The sequence below is a fragment of the Equus quagga genome, chromosome 17, assembly GCF_021613505.1.
Source record: "Equus quagga isolate Etosha38 chromosome 17, UCLA_HA_Equagga_1.0, whole genome shotgun sequence".
Classification (NCBI taxonomy): Eukaryota; Metazoa; Chordata; class Mammalia; order Perissodactyla; family Equidae; genus Equus; species Equus quagga.
This window is the reverse complement of record NC_060283.1, coordinates 42,232,076-42,253,664: the sequence shown is the minus strand read 5'-3', so window position 1 is coordinate 42,253,664 and position 21,589 is coordinate 42,232,076. Positions and strand designations below refer to the sequence as shown.

The following is a 21,589-nucleotide window of genomic DNA, read 5'->3' as shown; positions in this document are numbered from 1 at the left end:
GGAATGACTACCCAATTAAACTCCTGACATCTTACAGCATCATCATCAGCCTCAGCATCATCGCCATTATCTTGTCTCACACTTACTGAGCTGTCCCATAGGTGTTGTTTTAGGTGTAATGACTCAGGAAATGCTGACAACAATCATCTGAAGGGGAAATTATAATTAAGCCCACTTTGCAGAGCTCAAAACTGAGGAATAAAGAGGTTAAATAACATAGCCACATGCAGCCCAAAATCAAAATGCCCAAAACTGGGCTACTTGTCTTCTCCAGGGCCCCTCCCCAGGAACCTTCTCCTCTCTCCAGGGTGCCCATCTCAGCCCCAGCATCAATGTAAAGGTCAAAGTCAGAGACTAGGGCTGCATTTTTACTTTTCCCTCTTTCTTAAACTGCTTATCCACTCAATCAAAATATCCAACCAATCCTTTTTTTTTGAAATTCCTCCACTACTATGCTTTTATTTTATCAGAAGCTAAGGGAAGAAGACAGAACCTCTCCTACTTGAGGGGATCACAAATTTACATACTGATTTCTCCCTCTGGGTTCTCTATCCTAAGGAGAGTGATCACAACGGAATCAAAACATCACAGTGGGAAGGCTGGTCCTGTAGCGGCTCACGAGGGCCGTCTCTGTGTCATGCCCCTTCTAGCAAACATTAGTCCTTGTCCAGCCCAAACTAGCGAGCTGATAATCTCAAAAGGCATCTTGCTTAAACAGTGGTATGGAAAGGTTTTACCATATTTGCTTCAATTAGGTTTTGTGAAGAAAAAAACACAGATATTAATTCTTTTGTTGGTGATTATTCTATTTCCTCATTTTAATTTTTATTGTATTGTATACCCATCCTTCTCAGTTACTCAAATCCTCCTTAAAATCAGGCCCTAAGTTCCATGGTTCATTTTCTATAATTGGCCATGATAAAAACATTCTATTCATTTTGTGTATATGTTTATTGATTATATTCAATTAAATGTATTTTATTATTTATAAAGGCATTTTGAATTGCCCAAATTGAAATTAATTTTTACTATTTCCATTTCAAATATATAAAGCCAAACTATGTGGTTGAAACTATGCTTGCTCTAAAAATTCAGAGTGAAGGATCTCTTGTGGTCTGGAGGCACCAGAAAAAGATGTGAGAGGGAAGCAGGGCCATCCATGTGCATTGAGCACAAGTCAGGACAGAGCAGGACGGCAGGACACGTGCATTGACCACACAAATAGCTGAGCCAATTCAGGATGAGGCTCAATTTGACTTTACAGAGAGTAAGACCCCAACCCAAAGCTAGACTCCCTCTGTAAAGGTCAGATGCGAAAATTCTGTCCAAAGGAATGGCATGGAATCCCTTTAACCACTGGCCCATTCACACACTCACCTCTGGTTTGCACGTGTTTGGAAAGAAAGAGTGAAAAATCACTCCCCACTTGGTCCCATGACCTTCAGCAACTCTTGCCACCCCTGAGCTCAATTCGGCCTCTCCTCAGCCTCAGACATCCCCAAATATTCCACCCTATTCACCCAGGGATGGTTTGCAAGTCCAGGGTTTCCCCCACAAGCCAAGGCAAAAGGGAGGGCATTGGTCAAGAACGGTTGGTTCTCGAACACAGAGCCCACAGACTGGGGACCCTCATGGCTCCTATCAGCCCACACTGGGTCTTCAGAGCTAAGTCACTTATATCTCTTCTAAGACATGAGCAGAAGTCTGGGCTCCTTGGGCTGCCAATCTTATGCCTCATTAGAAAAATGTTCCCCAGCCAAAGCTATAAAGCCAAATGGAGTGATGAACAAGAAACACCAAAAACAGAAAGAAGTTGGGAAAGACAAATGCCTCAAAAGGAAGTTTTAAGTGAAAGATTCCCTTAAATTTTTACAAGATTTATACACAGATGACAGCATCCCTTTTAAAAACCCCAACCACTCTCATTACTAATCTATTGGAAATTGTATTTTCCCTTTAATGCAACATTATTATAAAACTCAATCATGCAAGGGTCCCAGCTTTTTTGTTCTTTGACTCTCCTAAAAGCAAAGGTCACTAGATACAAAGTAAATGCCAGATTTTATCTGGCTGTATGAGAATACAGTCTGCTGAGCTGATTTAAGCAAAGACAGCTGCGTGTAAGTCATTTGTTTGTCTTGGACTTAGCCCTGAACAGAGCAGCATAAAGCCACAAAAGAGGCTGGACCCTTCTTGACCACAGGGACCTTTGCTCAGAATCAGCCCAGTCTGCCTGGGTTCACCTTGTCCCTACTCTCTTCACAGGACATGCCCGTAACCCAAGACCAGTCCAAATCTGAAACCAAACACAAGAGCCAGGTCCAAAGGACTGGCTAAATCTCCTGTAGTTCTAATAAACGCCAAGAGTTACATCCACATGCACTTTGTACACATGTTCCAAATCTGAAGCCGCCTTCGTCTTTTAAATCTCTGCCGTATCGCTTTTACGGGAAGTTCAAATGACCTAATTTTTTCTAGCGTACCGTAAAATCGTGATTGACATTCATAATGATACACCTTAGGCAATGCCTAGAACAGAGATGCTTGTGACTCATCCAATATTATGTTCAATATAATTTCGACTGCTGTAAATATTGTAGTTTGTTGGAAATGAGCAATCCATCGAAAGTGCATAATCTGTGTGCCTATAAAAGGCATCAGATAAATAATTATTGCTTAATAACTATGTGCTAACATTATGTTTGCAGTGTGACAGAATGAAGCTTTAAGGAAAAAGAGTCTCAAAAATGTCAATGTAATTAAGAAAAAGACTTTAAACCTCTAGCACATGGGTTCTCAAAGTGTGGATCGCAGGTTCACAGCATGAGCATCACCTGGGAACTCATTGGCATTGCAGGGTCTCAGGCCCCACCTCGGACCTGCTGAATCAGAAATTCCGGGGATGGGGCCTGGTCATCTTCCTTCTAGCAACCTCTCCAGGTGATTCGGATATGTGCCAATGTTTGAGAATGACAAGACTAAAGGGAAGACTCATAAAGAGGCATCCTCTGATCAGGGCCTTGAAGGTTAGGCGAGATAACAGGATGTTAATAGACCAAGACCAAGGACAGGAAGAGGTCAAACCTGGTAGCAGGAAGCAAACCTTGTATTTGAGGACCAACAAGTTGTCTAGTTTAGCTGAAATATATGGTACAAAAAGGTGAACAGCAGAAGATGATGCTGGAAAAAACAGATATGGGTCAGGTCAGGAAAGACTATATATTCTGCAGACCATGAGAAATCAATGAGTATGACAAGAGCAAATCTACCCATCAGTAAATATCTTTGGAAATCAGATTTGCTACCACATTATAAATAGCAAAAGATGACAGTGAAGCCAGAAAGTTACACTGATGCCATACCCCCAAATATTCCTCTGAGGAAGGCATCTCCACTGATAATCAAAGGATTCCAATGCATAATTACAATATTCCTAGCATCTTAATTTTGCATTTAGCGGTCATGAACCATTGAACTGCAAGGGAAGAGCTCAGCAATGGCATTCTGCTTTCTTTCTTTTTGTAGACATGACCAGCAATGTCTCTTACCTAAATGAGGAAGACAATACAGCAAGCAGCGTGAGCAGATTACGTTTTTTCTTTCAAAGATTGGCAACTGTTGCCAATCTTCCTTTTTTTTTCAAGGATTGGCACCTGAGCTAACAACTGTTGCCAATCTTTTTTTTTTTTCCCTGCTTTATCTCCCCAAACCCCCCCGTACATAGTTGTCTATCTTAGTTGCAGGTCCTTCCAGTTGTGGGTTGTTGTGGGACGCCGCCTCAACATGGCCCGACGAGCGGTGCCATGTCCGAGCCCAGGATCCAAACCCTGGGCCGCTGCAGCGGAGCGCGCAAACTTAACCACTTAACCACAGAACCAGCCCCCAGATTACTTTTTTGTAATGAAAATTAGTAACCCTCTGAATTTGCCTAGGGCAAGGAGATTGACTGCCATAGTTAAAAGTAATCAAAGAGGCTCCCTAGAACAATAGTGGAGAGATTTTAGGAAATGCATTAAAAATCTTAGGGACTTGGAGGCCACTGGTCCACAGCTCCATTTTAAGCTCTGACCGTTATCTCTTATTTCTTCAGCTCAATCCTATGAATACCTTGGACTCCCACCATCTTCAACCAGACAAGGACCTCAACCCATTCATCTACCATCTGCGCCCTATGACCTACTCTCTCACATCTTCACAGCCTTCCTTACTCAGCTTGATATCCAAGATCAGTCATCATAACAACTCCTTTTCATATACCTTTAATGACCACTTCATCAAACTCTCTTGGAAAATCAACTCTAGTAAAACTAACTTTCTGCTCAAGTTATGGCTGCACACAGAGAGATGCACATGGCTGGGAAAACCCACATGACCAAGCTGGCTGGTCTCACTTGCAATTCCTGACCATAAACCCCAAACAGGCAGCTCTGACTGTCAGCATTCTCTCTGCACTTCATTAATCATTTACTCTCCCACTCTCTCATACGACCACTTTACAACTTCTCTCCTCTTCCCCATCCTCATCCTCAGTTGAGGGTCTTGCTTCCTGTTATGGGTTGGATTGGATCCCCCAAATAGATATGATTGAAGTCCTAACCCCTGGAATGTGTGCATGTGACCTCATTTGGAAATAGGGTCTTTGCATATGTAATCAAGTTAAGGCAAAATTACACTGGATTAGAGTGGGTCCCAATCCAACTGGTGTCCTTCTAAGAAAAAGGAAATTCAGACACAGACACATGGGAGTATGCCAGGTGACAACAGAGTTAGAGTTTGGGGTGATATGTCTACAAGCCAAGAAATGCCAAGGATTGCTGGCAACCACCAAAAGCCAGGGAAGGAAGAGGCATGGAAAAGATATTCTCTCAGAACCACCAGAAGGAACCAACTCTGCTGACAGGTGAATTTCAGATTTCTAGCCTCCAGAACTCTAAGAGAAATTTTTCATTGTTTTAAGCCACTATGGTGGTTAATATTATGTGTCAACTTGACTGGGCCATGGAGTGCCCAGATATTTGGTCAAACATTATTCCATGTATTTCTTTAAGGGTGTTTCTGGATGAGATTAACATTTAAATTGGTAGACTGAGTAGACTGTTCTTCCCGATGAGGGTGGACATCATCCAATCACTTCAAGGGCTGAAGGCAACAAAAAGGCTGACCCTCCCTTGAGTAAGAGGGAATTCCTCCTGGAGGACCAAGGTACTGAGCTAGGACATTGATCTTTTCCTGCCTTTGGGCTCAAAGTGAAATATCAGCTCTCCCGGGTCTCTAGATTGCTGACTGCAGGTCTTGGGACTTCTCAGCCTCCATAATTGCCTGAACCAATTTCTTACAATGAATCTTTCTATATCTATATACATCCTATTGCTTCTGTTTCCCTGGAGAATCCTGACGAATACAGTCACCTAGTTTGTGGTACCTGGTTACAGAAGCCCTAGGAAACTAATACACTTCCTATTTCTTCGAGGAAGTCGATGCACACAGAAGAGAATCTCTCCAAGCTCGCGGCCCTCAGAATCTGTCCTCTGAGACCCTGCCTCGCCTCATGTTTCTATAGATGTCCCGCCTATACATCTAGGCATTGCACCCTGATCCCATCCCTTCCTATCTGCTCAGAGGCATCATTCCAGCAACTCTCCTCCACTTACATCATTATGTTCCTCTCACTACAGGATCATTTCCATAAGCACAAAGCAAGCTATAATTTTCCCTGGCTAAAAAGAAAAAAAAAAAATCCTCTCATACCAATCGCTTCTTCTCCCACCAGCTATTTTCCCATTTCTCTCATCCGCTCTACAGAAAAACTCAGTTTCCTAAGTTCCATTTCCCCTCATTTCCAGTTCCACTCCTTCCAACTTCTCTTAAACCCACTCTAATCAGTTTTGGCCCCATCTCTCCACTGAAATGGCTCAAAAAATATTTGCTGAATGACAAACTGGTACTGTTCCATCCCTGGGAATCTTTTTACCCTTCACGTTCCTATTCCTATTAATTCCTATTGGCTTTTAAAACCATATTACCCCATCAATCGTGACACACACCACAAATTATACATCATCACAACCACACAAGCAGAGCGACTGAGATAAGTCATTCATTCTCTCTAGGTTTATTCATCTTTAAGACAGAGAAGTTAAGAGCTGACACTGAATCCTTCTTGCTTTAATGTTCTACGAATGGCTTCCGTTCACTCCCTGGTGGTCAGCTCTGGTCCACCAGCGCCTTGACCCATAGGAGAAACATGCGTATGACTGGAGACGTTGGGGTGCATTTACTTCTCCTCTGAGAAAGGAGAGGAGAGGGGAGAGCTGAGGAGGGATGAGGGAGAGAGAAGAGGAAGGCAAAGGAAGGAAGGAGCACCACTCCGAACACCATTCTGCTAAACAAATGTTGATTTTTATATCCTTTCCTACAACAAGAAACGATTATATGAAGTAATTGCTCTTTAAATCTCCTTGGTCTTTAGTAAGCATGTTTTTAAATATTTATGTAGAGTCTATTTTTCTTCTATATTAAATTTCTCTCAGTGATAATTACTGGGAACTGCTCCTTCAGTGCTCCTCAGAACCAAGAGAATACATCAAAGGCATACTGAAAAGTTTGGGCTTCTCTGCTTACCCCTAAATCATGAGAAGAACCTGCGAAAGTCTCCGCCTTATCTACTAACCCACATCTCCTTGACCTTTAGACAGAGCAGCTGGATGTAGTTATGCAGAAGCATCGCTCAGCCAACGGCAGGAGGTAGATGAAATCCACTCAAAGCTCTGCTCACCAAGCACACACCCACGGAGCCGCACCTACTCATACCAACCCTAGTTCACACCAATGGGACCTATGGACAGTCAATGAGGACACATCTTCATTTGATCACGCAAGTGAGAGATAAACCCTGAGCTGCTGCTCTGTGCCAGGCACTGTCCTCGGCATTAGGAACCCAAAGGGAAATAAGAAACCTCAGATGGTTATAGTTGACTGAGGAGGATACCACATGGGGCAGACAGTCAAGGGGAGGAAAGGCGGGGGGCACAAAGTTAACTAGGCTTAGCCTGACCAGTGATCCCAAAATATGGGAGAGATCCCTGGGGTACATGAGATGATTTTAGGTGTAGGCAGATACAGTATTACACAGTATTCAATCACCTGAAAAAGTTATGCCCACTTCAGTTCTCTTTCAAATAATATGAGGGGGAAAGTCTCAGTTTGGTGCCAGTGTATCTTGAACACCTTTCTTACACGCTGATCTTCCTTTTTAGCCCAGAGGGTCCCAGCTCCAACCTGAGTCTTCAGGAAGCAACACCTCATGAAATTCTCCCCACTTCATTTATTTTTATTGTTTCCATGTATTTATGGCCGTGATATTGGTTTCTCATATAAGGCAATTACACAAATATTTCTTTTTAAATAAACTTATCACCTAATAAGATTTGTCAATTGAATGACAATAGGGTGTAAATATTTCAGTTAGCCTCCAGTTATGTAAAAACTGTGGAGGATCATAGGGTATCAAAATGCTGTTGGCTATGTTATGCAAATGACCAGAGCCGGACCAGCACTGGGCTACACCTGCTGCAGGTGGAGCAGGTCCATGTCTTCTGCCCCGGTGGCAACCTCAGCATTTGACACATTGTCAGACACATACCAGGCATCGCTAAGTGCTATTAAAATGAACTAAGGGAAACAGAGATGCTCACTCATTGGCCAACTACAGGGGAGATGGGCACGTAGAGAGAGGAGATGAACATAGAGTTTCTGTCTGTAGACTGTGTGGAGGGGGAACGTGGGGGGCTCTGTCGCCTGTTGAGAGGCCGGAGCAAGAGAAAGTGAGAATCTGTTTTACGCAACTATCTACCAGTCACAATTGACTGTTGACGATACCTCATTGAGCGGACATTTTTCTTCCAAGCATTCCCGTTAATTTCCTAGGCATATCGGTTCTTCTTGTTTTGTTCTGCTTGGTTTGTTTCTTGTTCCGTCTCAGTCAAGGATTTATTGTGGATTGGGTTCTTCACAAGCCTCACACTTCCCAAGGTGGTCCACTGGGACATGTACTCTCATTGGGGGCCATACTACCCCCAAGGGGCAAAAACTGTTTTTTGTGGCTGAAAAAACATCTTAGTCTTTTTATGTATAAAGTATAGATGTAACTACAGTACACAAACCATTATATAGTATAATATATTAAAAATCATCGGAGAGAGGATTATTAGGGAAAAAATGCCCAAAAAGACTCTTTGGGGGGGGGCATAATGAAAAAAAGAAAAAGGTTGAGAAACCCTACTCTAGTTTCTCAGCCTCAGCACTACTGACATTTGGGCCACATAATTCTTTGTTGTGGGGGCTGTCCTGGAGTTGCTGGTTTCTTGGCAGCACCCCCGGCCTCTACCCACTAGACAATCATTGCATCTCCCAGTTGTCTCCAGAACTGCCAAATATCTCCTGGGAAGAGGGCAAAACTGCCTCCCTCCATTCCAGAACAACTGGCTGGAGGAAACCGTTCACAGGTATCAAATGAAGACAGCCAACAATTCACCATGGCCCAGTGCTCTGAGAAGAGGGACCTTCCAAGGATGTGAACATCCTCTCTCAAGAGAACGGAAGGAAATTCTTATATAACCAGGTTCCCCTTCCAGGGCTCATGTGGCATGGTGCAGAGCCCAGCTCCATGCACAAAGCAATTTCCACTAAATCACATGAAATGATACATCCATCAGTGCTTCAAAGAGATCTTCCCCATGAATAAATGTGAGTTCAACAGCTAATACATACCCTGCAACTAAGGCCTAAAAGGCTTAAGGGTATTTTTCAATCCACTCAGCAAATTCATTCATGAGCTTATATTTAGACACTCTTAATACTTCAACCGAAATTAATAGGTTCAGAGCACCAGGGAATGCTATGCAATATGTGAATCAGCACTCTTAAATTGGATTAAGATTTTTAAAAGAATTGGTAAGTCAAATGTAAGTAAAATAAATCTCCCCAACTAAAGAGCCGGCTTAGGAGAGATAGCAAGGCATATTGTGCATCAGAAAGAGGGCTTTAGAAGATGGATTCAAACTCCAGTTCCACCTTTTACCAGCCATATGGATCTGGAAAATCAAATCAATCTCAAAACTTTAAATGTTAAGTGTTTTAAAATTTAAACCTGAAATAGCATACGTGCTATGCGAATAGCATAAGGGCTAGCACCTAGCAGAATGCCTGACAAATTAGTTACCCAACGAATATTACAGTTTTCCTGATTTCCTTCCTTCCTACCTTCCTTTCTACCTTCCCTCCTTCTTTTCATCCTTCCTCCCTTCAGTGAGCATGAACACACACTCTTTAAAACTACAAGAACAAAGAGAAAGAAAAAATCATTACAAAAAAATAGGGGACATAAAAAAAATCAAAACAGAAAAACTACAAAAAATGTACAGGTAATTTATTTTTCACTAATCATGAAGACAAGGACATAGTTCTTTCTATATACAAGACAGTTCACCAACTGTCCTTGGAGTATCTTATTTACTCTCTCTGCCAAGAGCCGTTTCTATGGACTGTGTGTCAACTGCTCTAACTAACTGACAGGTTTCTATTTGTAAGGTGCACCCCACACTTTCTAGCGTGACTTCCTCACAACATGACTGAAGACCAGAAGAAGAATCTTTTGGGGCCTGCCCGGTGACCTAGTGGCTAAGTTCTCACATTCTGCTTTGGCAGCCTGGGGTTTGCAGGTTCGGATCCTGGGCACAGACCTACATACCACTCACCAAGCCATGCTGTGGCATCACCCACATACAAAATAGAGGAGGATTGCCACAGATGTTAGCTCAGCAATAATCTTCCTCACACAAAAAGAAGAGGATTGGTGACAGATGTTAGCTCAGGGCCAATCTTCCTCACCAAAAAGAAGAAGAAGAAGAAGAAGAAGAAGAAGAAGAAGCTTTTGATGTTTCTGGTTCTTTCTCTTGTCTCAATATATCAACAGTACCAGAAGAAACTGCACTGAAGACTCTTGCAGTCTCCTTATAGAAGTGATTTTGTACTGCTTTATAACTATGAAATGTGTTTTGGTACAATAAAAAGAAAATGATTCTTGAACTATCACAAATGGGAAACACTAATTCACAAGCAATAATTCAAGGAATCTTAGAATATAGAAGACTAGAGGTTAAAAATATTTTATAGTGCATATATGAGCAGTTTCCTGATTTCTCTAAGCCTGTCTCCCCATCTGTAAACTGGAATTGATAATAATAATACTGATAATTTACAGGGTTGGTGTGGGGATTAAATTAGATAATGCATTAAAACACTCAGGGCAGTGCCTTGCACAACTGCATGCAATAAGTGTTTGCTTTTATTACACAGAGTTACATTGAGATTTATTATTCTTATTGTTGTTGTTATTACTATTACTTAGGGTGATTCTCTTCTTTTATATCTGAAAAAATAAAGTTTATAGAGACCAGGTAATTTGCTCCCAGAGACACAGGTTAGCAGGAAAAAACTGGAACTTAGACCTACCTCTCCCCATCCCTAACTCCATGCTGCTTCTTCAATATGCTATATTCACCACATTCAAACCGTATTTAAGAGATCAGTGTATATATTCTATCCTGGTTGTCTCTTACTGCATAACAAATTACTCTAAAATTTACTGGCTTAAAACAACATCCCTTTTAAAATAAATCTCACAATTTGCTTGACCAGGAATTGGACCAGGGTTCAGCTGGGTGATGCTTTTGTTCTAGAAGATGGAGACCAGGATGGCGCAGTGATATTCAGCAGGTGGACAGGCTGGTCAAGATGGCTTCGTTCGCATGTCTGGTGCCGTAGCAGGGATGGCTAGGAGGCTGGCTTCAAGCGGGCATGTCGGCTAGAATTCTTGCACGTGGCTTCTCCAGAATGCATTCAGGGTAGTCAGCCTTCCTACCTGGTGGCCCAGAGCTCCCAGAGAGCTTGTTCCAAAAGGCCTGAGTAGAAGCTGCTGCTGTACAACTTCTGACCCAGCGTCAGAGTCTCAGAAAGTTACTTCTATCATGTCCTGTTGGTCAAGTCAACAAAGCCAACTCAGATTCAAGGGGAGAGGAATTAGATTCTATCTCCCCATGGGAGAAAATAGCAACACATTTGCAGCCATTGTTAGTCTACCACATAAACCCCATGGAAACACAAATGATAATATCGCTGTTCTGGTGAGTCAAATCTTTGGGGTATTACAGAAAAGCATTGTGTTTTGTTATTTGTCATGTTGTGTGCATGCGCGAAGAACTTAATTAGCATGGAATAAATAAATATTATGCACTTAATAAAATGATATTCTAACCTTACTGGAAAACGATCTTTCAGAGTAGGTTTTTCCAGAAATAAAAACAAGCTACAATTGATGTCAAGTACTGTTTGTTCCCAGCCAAATTAAACACTGGTTTCACAAAATGAAAGGGAAGCCATGTGTTATTTTCAAAATGGCTTCCCAAGAGGGAAGCGATATTGTGAAGAAGTATGAAGTCGCAGAATGGAAAGATTTTGTCAAAGAGGACTTATTACCTCCACGCATAACAAGGATAACCTCCAGGTCCTTCCACTGTGCTACGGTGCAGGAAACCTAATGAAAATTCTAAGAGGGAATTAAATTTAATTTGCTCTTCTGGGCTTGGAGCAGACCCACAACTCTTCCAAGGGAATATTAAACCTTCTGAGTTTTCAAAATATAATTTCAAAATAGCTAGTTAATCTCAAGGTCAGAAAAGAAAAAAAAAATGATATACGCAAATAACTAATTGGATTAAAGCAACAGAAGATCTAAGATTTCTTACTAGCTCAATTGTTATGAATTTAGGCATTTTTCCTAAAAAAAGGAGAACAAAGCAACACAGAGCCTTTGAAAAATATTCTGGAACAAGAGAAAGAGAATATCATTCTAAAAACTTAGATGAAGAGGCAGGTTTTCATACATTATTTACTATAAAACTTGGAAAAAATTTTAGAAAACCATTTGGCAAGTTCAACAGTATATAAGATGACGTCACCTATAAGAAACAGAGAATTTAAAAACCAAGGAGAATGTGAATTGAAATGGAATGACAACAGGATTACTTCAAACACAGTGATATCTCCCATTCAAATTTAAGATTACAGGGTTTACATTTAATTATTTGAATGCATATTTACTAACATCTTGGTTCCTTAGTGACAAGTAACTAATTTGCTTTATTTGGTAAAGTATACAGAATATATATAATAGAATATATATCCTATTACATATCTGTTGGTGTATTGTGAGTGCAAGTGTGCGAACACCCAGGATAAAGTAAATAATAGATGACAGGATATTACATGATAGGATATATTAGAATAAAACTGATTATTTAAACATGTATTATGAATATGCACATGCATATATATTATACATATATACATGTAAACATTACACAGACACACACAAATATACATATATGTGGAATCAGCTCGGAATCAATGCAAAAATCATTACTACAAAAAGATCAGTAAAAGTAAATGATTACTAATAACATTTTAAGATACCTTGCGGATTTTCTTCTTTCTCTTTAGGTTACATCTCACTAGTGATGGACGGTCGAATGAACGTGTTTTACAGTCATTTGAAATAATTCTTCTCCACGAGGTTAAATCACCAACTTTATACAGAGTTACCTTCATTGCTTAAATTTTGCTTTCAGTTTTCAGAAATTATATGTTTTATTTTGCTTTAATTTTATCTGTAATTATGCAAAATATTTACACGGTTCCACAAATTTTTCTATATTTAGAAAATTCTAGTTTCTATGCCTGGCTCCCTATCCTATCCCTCCTCCCCCATAGTAACCCCATTTTTTTAGTTCTTTGGTTTAATACATATATATGTATATATATGTATACATTATACATACATTAATACATATATACATATATAAACACATACACACATATATTCATATTTCTCCATTATTTCCTTAAAAGATAGGATAGTATACACAATATTCCCCACTTTAGTTTTTTTTCAGCTTAGCAGTATGCCCTAGAGATGATTCTTAATTTCTTTTCTTAACGGCATAGTACTCAGAGAGAGCACAGGTGTTCCATACTTTATTAAACTGGTCCTCTCCTTATGGATTTTGAGATATTCCCAGGCTTTTGCTAAGACAGTGTTGCAATAAATAGTCCAGAGAAGGTGAATCTAAAGATTTATTAATATATAGATACAACACCAAAGGTAAAAATCAAAACTATTTCTTAAAAGTGAACATATGCAATGCAAAAATGAGAATTCAATAATAATAGCCTGGGTATAAAATCCTTAGGTTACATTTTCAAATTGGAAAGTAGAAAGGGAGAAGAAAAGAGAAGTTTGCTAAATTCCATTTTATACTTGGAGTAAAAACATACAGTGTCATTGTTAACTTTGGTAAGAAAAGAAATACACATTAAGCTTTTCAAAAACATTCTTCAAAGATAACCAAAGGATCAATATTTCAAAGATATAAAAAAAAATCCATATTTTCCAAATCACTGGAGAAAACAAAATTAAACATAATTAATCAAAACATGCAGTAGAAGGAAGCATAAAAAAACAAATTTCAAAGTAAGATGATTGGAATGGTTATAGGTACACCAGTTGTAACAATAATTATAAATGGATAAAATACCTTGATAAAGTTTCTCAGATTGGGCTACATAAAATTTGGTATCACACTCCTTATAAAACTGCCTGCAGAGACAATGCAGGGCAGACTTTGAGGTCAAACAGACTTGATTTAAAACCCCAGCTCCACCATTATTAATTATTTAATTCTGTACAAGTCATGTTCACACTTTGGGTTTCACTTCCTTTACCCATAAAATGGAACTAATACCTATCTCTCAAAGTTTCTGACAGAATTAGAAAGTATGTATATTATATGTTTTGCTTAGGGTTGATATAGATCTTTTATTGAAACCTTACTATTAGAACATTATAGTAAGTAGGTAACATTGATATACTATTATACAAATGAGTTAAAAATAAAGGGATGAGCAAATAGACAAAAAGTAAGACAACATCAATTGTAGGATACATGACAAGCACATTTATTACTGTATATTGACAAAGAGCATAATTTTTAATTAAACTGAAATAATCATGTATCTTTATGTGTCAAATAACATCCAATGAAAAAATGTAACACAAAATACATTAGAATGTAAAAGAAAAATGACAGACAATTAATACTATGAACCACTAACAAAACACTTTCAGAAATTGAGGAATCAAGTAGAAAAAAAGCAAACAGAGAATTTGAATTATACAAATAATGTTGGTTTAACTGATAAAAATCAAAATTGGTAACCTTCAATGGTACATGGAACCTTTGCAAAAAAATTACAATAAAATTACGAAGGAAAAGAAAAAGCTTTTGGAAATTATTTTTGGTTTGAAAGCCCCTGCAAAATTACACCCACTATCCAGTGAAAAATCATTAGGTACTAATATTATACTAATCTGATTCTAACAAACTCAAAAAGAAAAGATACATTCTAAGAATGTGGCACCCACTTAACATAATAATTAAGGATTATGCTATAGATCATATATTTCTTTTTTAAGGAACAGATAAAACAAAATTTGCCATTATACATTTCAAACACAACACAATTAACATTATAGAAACAATGAACATTTAGTGTTAAATGTATTGTGTCGGGTGGTAAACAATTACAACCTGGTACCATGATAAGATAAAAATTTCTTACCAAACCATAACAGAAAACAACTAATAATTCATCTTACTTTTATTTCTGAGATTCATAATTGGGGACGGGGGGGAGAACACCAATGCCTTGCCGAGGCTCTAGATTTTTTTTGTAATTCTTCAAATAATGGAATGTTGATATTTATGAATCATTGTTTTTCCTTTTATGATTCTTTTATAACCATTTCAAATGTGTTTCATGCTTTTTACTAAAAAACAAAAAAGCACTCTGAAAAACTCTATCAATTCAACAACTAGTATTCGCTCAAAACCCAGGGTTATAAAGTGGTGGTAGCACTGAACAACTGAAATGAAATTTTTCTGAGTTTTTGGTGCAAATCCAACCAATAACAAATAAAAATCCCAATAGCTTTCAGATTTACAGCAACAGGAGGCTATAAAATACTGGCACACTGAGAAAGCAATCTTCACTTTTCAAACAAAGATTTCTTGGAAACTATATGCACAAATCCCCCCCAAATTTATTATCCTTCCCATCGTACTAGGAAGATACAAAATAAAACAGATGAGATTTTTGCCTGATGATTTCATAATTCATTAGGGACTTATATATGCAGCATAAATAGCTTTCAAACATTCACAAAGTGTAAGGCAATAATCTGTTCTCAACATCTCTCCTCACCAGCAGTTGAACATGGTAGGACAACGTTTCAAGGTCTAACCTAGTAGACAGCTAAGGAGCTCTGTTCTCAGACCCCCTCTGCTCACGCTCTCTCCTGGGTAATCTCATTCTCCTCTATGGCTTCAAATCTCAGCTATATTCCAATAACTCTCAAACACATATACCTAGACAAAACCACTCCCCTGGGAGCCACATTTGTATATACACTTGCCTTCTCAGTACCTTGAATTTGATGTCTGAACCAGTATTTCAAAATTAATATGGCCAGAACAGAATACACAGTTTTTTCTCTAAAAATATGTCATCCCCTCCTTCCTGGAAACCTTTCCATCTCAGTTAATGGTACCACCATTCACCTACCTGTTTAAGCTAAAATCCTAGGAGACACTCTTGATTTCTCTCTTTCTCTGAGAGTCCCCTCCCTACCCGTTGATAATTCTATTAGAGCTACACTCAAAATAGATCCCAAATACAACCATTGCTCGCCATCTCCCAGTAGAGCAGCACTTCTCCCCTAGACTTAGGGCAACAGCCTCATGACTGGCCTCCCTGCCTTCACTTTTGTTTGCTACAATCCATCCTCCAAAACAACAGTCAGACAATGCTCTTTCTGAAAAAATAGATCATATGTCAACTCTCTTTTAAGACTCCACACCAGCTCCCTGTCACTCATGGGATAAAATTCCAAATTCCCTACCATGGCAGGCAAAGTCTAACTCCTGATTCCTTTTCGAACCTCATTTTCCTTTTCTATCCTGTTCCTTCTCAATATTCTAGACACTGTGACCAAGCTAGTTCCCAACCTAAAGCCCTTGCAGGTGCTGTTCCTTTTGCCTGCAATGTCCCTGCCCCAAATATTCATGAGACAACCGCCTTTCCATCATTCAAGTTCAGAGGGCATCTTCTCAGAGAGGCCTTGCTTCTCCTCCCGAGCTAAAGCAGCCCCCCACCAAGTATCATGTCACCTCATTTTATCTTCTACACAGTACTAGCACACCTGATGTTAGGTTACACTATATTATTATACTATCTTAGATTACATTTTCAATATTTGTTAGTATATTTACTGTTTGTTTCTCAACATGGGAATATCAGCCCTGGAAAGCAGGAACTCTCTCACTCTCCATCACAATTGTATTGGTACCATTGTGCTAGTACCTACAACAGTGCCTGGCTCAGAGCAGAGTTTTAATAAACAGGCATTTTTGTGGGTGACTACAATAAAACAACGAAGTTAAATTTTTCAAATAACAAGGACACGGATAATAAAGTAAAAATTAGGATTAATTAGGGTATGCTGCCTTAAGCAGCAACCATCACCATCATCCATCTACTCTTCATCCTACAAACCTGAAACTCTGTACCCATTAAACTATAACTCCCCCTTTTTCCCTCCTCCCAGCCTCTGGCAACCACCCTTCTATGTTCCGTCTCTATGATTTTGACTGTTCTAAGTACCTCATATGAATAGAATCATACAGTATTTGTCTTTTGGTGACTGACTTATTTCACTTAGCATAACGTCCTCAAGGTCTGTCCATGTTGTAGCATATGTCAGAATTCTTTTCCTTTTTGAGGTGGAATAATATTCCATATGTACATGCCGCATTTTATTTATCCATTTGTCCATCAATGGACACTTGGGTTGCTTCCACATTTTAGCTACTGTGAATAATGCTGTAATAAAAACAAATGCACAAATATCTCTGAGACTCTGTTTTCAATTCTTTTGGGTATAGACCCAGAAATGGAATTGCTAGATAATATGGTCATTCTATTTTTAATTTTGGAGGATCTGTCACACTGTTTTCCACAGCAGCTGCATCATTTTGCATTTCCATAAACAGGGCACAAGGGTTCCAGTTTCTCCACATCCTCACCAACACTTGTTACTTTCTGTTTTTTAGATAGTAGCCATCCTAATGGGCGTAAGGTGGTAGGGATCTCATAGTTTTGATTTGCATTTCCCTGATGATAAATCATATTCACTTTTCATCAATGGTATTTTTTTCCAACACTGAAGATGAAAAATCTTTCCCATCTTAACAAGCCACTGCAGCTCCCACAGTATTTTTAGGCCTATACTTCCGCCCTGCCACCTGCTATTATGTGACAACAGTAGAAGTGAAGCTAGTACTTAAATTATTTGTATCTTCACTCCCAGAGAGTACCTTGACAATTTCAGGGAACAATTGAAAAATATTTCTTAAAGAGAAAAGTGCATCTAATCCCTAAAGAAAAACTAGCTAATAATTTGACTGTCTGGAAGCACAGAAAACATGTCTGAAGATTATCAGGTTCTTATCACTACTCTGCAAAAAAATTCCTCATTACCAAGAAGTTTTAGAGAACTGACGAGGCTACGAATCCAGGGCAGGCATCAATTTGGCTTTTATTCAATTCTCTCTTTGAAGCTCAAAGTAAAATTTTTCCTGGAATTCAAGTCAATTACTTTGATAACATGATTATTTCATCTACACTAGCACTGTGTTCGCTCTGCGTTATTAATGCCTTCCAACCATTCTATTTCTACGAAAATGAATGGCAGATGAGGCATTTGGCATGAGCACAAAACTCCCAGGGGTATTGGACGGGGCTGGCCAATTGGCTGAAAGGGTCTTCAGGTCACCTGTTCTACTAAAAGAACATTAGGTTGTCTGCACATGCTACCACACCTGCCTCAGGTGAGGGTTCAGTAATGTACTTCTGCATCTATAACCTCAGCTTAATCTTTCTGTTAATGTCACCTGGTCATCCACTACTAATCTCTTTTAAAAGCTATTAGCAAAGTACATAAAATGGGATCCCAAAAGTAGTACTTTTTTTAGTTCAAAAGTCAAAACAGTTTATTCTAATGATGTTCCAATTACACTATGATTTCATCACACTGCTTGTGAATCCACTCCATTTACCTCCGGAGCTCAAAAAGTAACAGGAGTGTGGTTACAATTAACATCCTCCATTCCAGCCACAAGAACAGTGGCTCATAAACTCTTTTTGGATTTCAGATCCCCTTGAGAATCTAAATAAAATGATGGGTCCTGTCTCCCGAAAAATCAGCAGACTCCAAGTGTAGAAAACGGTTTCAGGGGTTGTGGTCATTCCTCTATAAAGTCCACGTACACAGCACATTCTGCGTCAGAATCCTTTGGGGTGATGGTTACAATACAAGATTCACGACTAGGAGAAAGGTATCTCCATTTTTAACAAAAGCCCTTGGTGACTCTAATGAACACGAGTGTGGAGAGCTAGTGTTCTGAGGGTTACAGAATTTGAGGTTCACAGAGCCAGGTGAAAAACTCCTGATACGGAAGGTGAGGCTACACGCTAATGATACGGGTTTTTAGCTCTCCGCAGAATCAATTTTATTATAATTACATCTGTGGAGGGAGTGAGACAAGGAAATCCTAAAGCCAAATTATAGGAATATAAGAAAAATAAATAATATGACTACATATACATTCTATACCATGCATAGTGTGCTATACCACTATAATTTAACATTTCGAGTAAGTGTTCTTACCTTGAAATGTTTAATGTGCTAACCTTCAAAGGATGGCAATGTGAGTAGTGGAATACGAAGGAGACATGCACAGAGGTGAACCCCGATCACCATCCACACATGGGTGCACACACTCAGTTCCCTGAGCATCCGTCCCAGGCCTTGTACATCTTCTGGTCCCCAAGCATGGAGAATAATGCCCTGGTCATGGTCAATGCTCAACGCACACACTTTGGATTTCATTTTAATCTGTCTCTGCTGACAACTCTATTCCAAATCCAACTCTTTGCTTAATGATAACAGACCTCATTGAGGTAGATTACAGCATTAAAATGGAATTTAAGAAAGCTGAAAATTTGACAAACCGTACTTGTTCTTCTCAATTCTGGAAGAGGCTTGATCAATAAATACTCGTCGATACTCAGTCCCTTCTAAAGGGATGAACTTTAGAATGGTCAGAGGTCAAGTCTCCATATCTGTTGCTTATGGCCAGAGCTGGGTTAGGGGTGGAGAACAGTTTACGTAGAGTGTGACCAGAGAGGGATGAGAGCAACTGGGGAGTGAACACTCAGCAAGGTCAATTTCCTAACATCAGAATCACGTTTACTATACAAAACAATGACGCTGATGATGAAAAACAACACGTTCATCCACTCCAGTATGATCAGACACACCCTGAGTTAATAATTTGGCATATGGAAAAACGATCTTTTGTGATATCACAGACCCCTTGAAGAATCAGATAATACCCAAGAAGCACAAGATTCACACAAGCTTTTCATATTGTGTCAAGGAGTTCTCTGATCCCTGGAAAGTCATCCGTCCCCACAATTTTGTTTCAATAGCATTCACTATGTTCATCCACCCACCTACCTAGACAAGCATGATGGCAATACTGAGGGGGTGAGGACCACGAAAAGGGAAGTCACATGGGCTTTGATCCTGTGATATTGTACAATGAAAAGAACGTGAGGTCTGGACCCAAATGGGTCTTCATGACTTCACAGCATTACAACCACAGAACAGCCAGGACTGCTGTAAGGATCAAGTGAATTAACCATTACGGGTGCTCTCTGGCTAGTAAATGCAGAAGTCACGTTTATTATACAAATAGTATACATTTTTTCTGATTATATAGAAACCTAGATGTTAATATTCTTTGGGTCATATTTGTGGTATGAAATTTCTCAGATTACAATCAGAACTTTACATCAAATTATCTTGGTATTTAAGTTATTAAGACTGTTTGAACATAAGCCAAGAAAAACTTGACTATACTAATTCTATTGCAAAGCAAAAAGAAGAAATTAATCTTTTTTACATAAATAGAAAAACGTTTAAGTTTCTTTTTAAGAGAAAGCCAACATCATCATTCATAAAAAGGTGAATGTTTAAAAAGTAGCTAGAATACATACCATTAAATTACATCGTAAACATTTACACCACAAGCCACACACACACACACATCACACACACATACTATACACACACATATACATACATATATACTTTTTTACATCAATCTATCTGTGTATATATGAAGCATCGTATAATGTTGATTTATTTTTCATTTCTTGTAGTCTACCTGGCAATAATTGACTTTTATCTACTAATTAAAATCTACTGCAAATTCACGTCTTCCACAGATTAACATGCACTTCAAAAAAGAACACACAAAATCTGGTGGGTGGGGAGGTGGGGAGATTTTGCTCAATAAGAGATTTAATTAAATCACTCTTACAATCTTTCACAAAAAAGCAAATTAGATTCAATGCTGAAAAGATATTCTTTCTCCATATTATACCAAGAAAATTTAGAGTTCTAAGATCAGCAATAGCGAGCACAGGATTTTATAAGGTAAATGCCACCATTTCAAATCCCAAAGTCAATTCACAGTAGCGATTTAAGAGATGCTAAAGGCCTGGCAAGAGTATTTATTTCCTCCAAGAACCCTCTGCAAGCCAACTATCCATTCAGCAATTCTGCAGCTACTGTTTCACCATGCGACAGGCCCACTTATTCATAAACAAATCATTAACATTCTTGACATAAATCCATAGTGGACCATTAATCCCAGCTATGATAATGTTTCAGTACATTTGCTCTGCCCATCATGAATGAGAGTGTTGTTTCCCAGAACCCATCTCTGACAAATAAGAGACAAATTATGCCCCGTGAGAAAACTTGGAGAATGAACGGCTTACACACCAATTACTGTCTCATTATCAGGCTGATGCCGAAATAGATCCTGTGTGCTTTGGGTGAAATGTAGATTTTTCTTACTCAGACCAAAAAATACAAGTATGTACAAATCCATTTGCCAAGGTGATTTTTGTTGCTCAGATTGATCTGCAAGCCACCCTCTGGGGACATTCCTCATAAAATCAAATTAAAAATTAATTATTGCTTAAGGAAATAACTATTGCTAATAAGTTATTACTCATATAACACAAAAAATACCAAAGATCCTAACGACTATAATGACCAATGATTAACATGGCTTTTTAGCATTTCAGTGTTTATTATATTCTGTATAAGAGTTATCAGGAAAGGGATCTGAGTAACAGAGAAATAATAATCAGGGTATAAGAGACTTATTTAAGTTAAATAGACTATAACCTGACAAGTCTCTTAAATCCAGTTTATAAATTTTCCCAGCAGAGCTGTCAACAATAATCCTCTTCGTGATCAAAAAGCACTGGATACGAA

General features: G+C 38.9%; 1 protein-coding gene across 1 annotated transcript in view; it reads right to left on the bottom strand.

Annotated features, from left to right (window-relative positions):
- The window catches only part of PID1 (phosphotyrosine interaction domain containing 1), a 225,324-nt gene that overhangs the window by 142,605 nt on the left and 61,130 nt on the right, over positions 1-21,589 (bottom strand). The window lies entirely within an intron of this gene.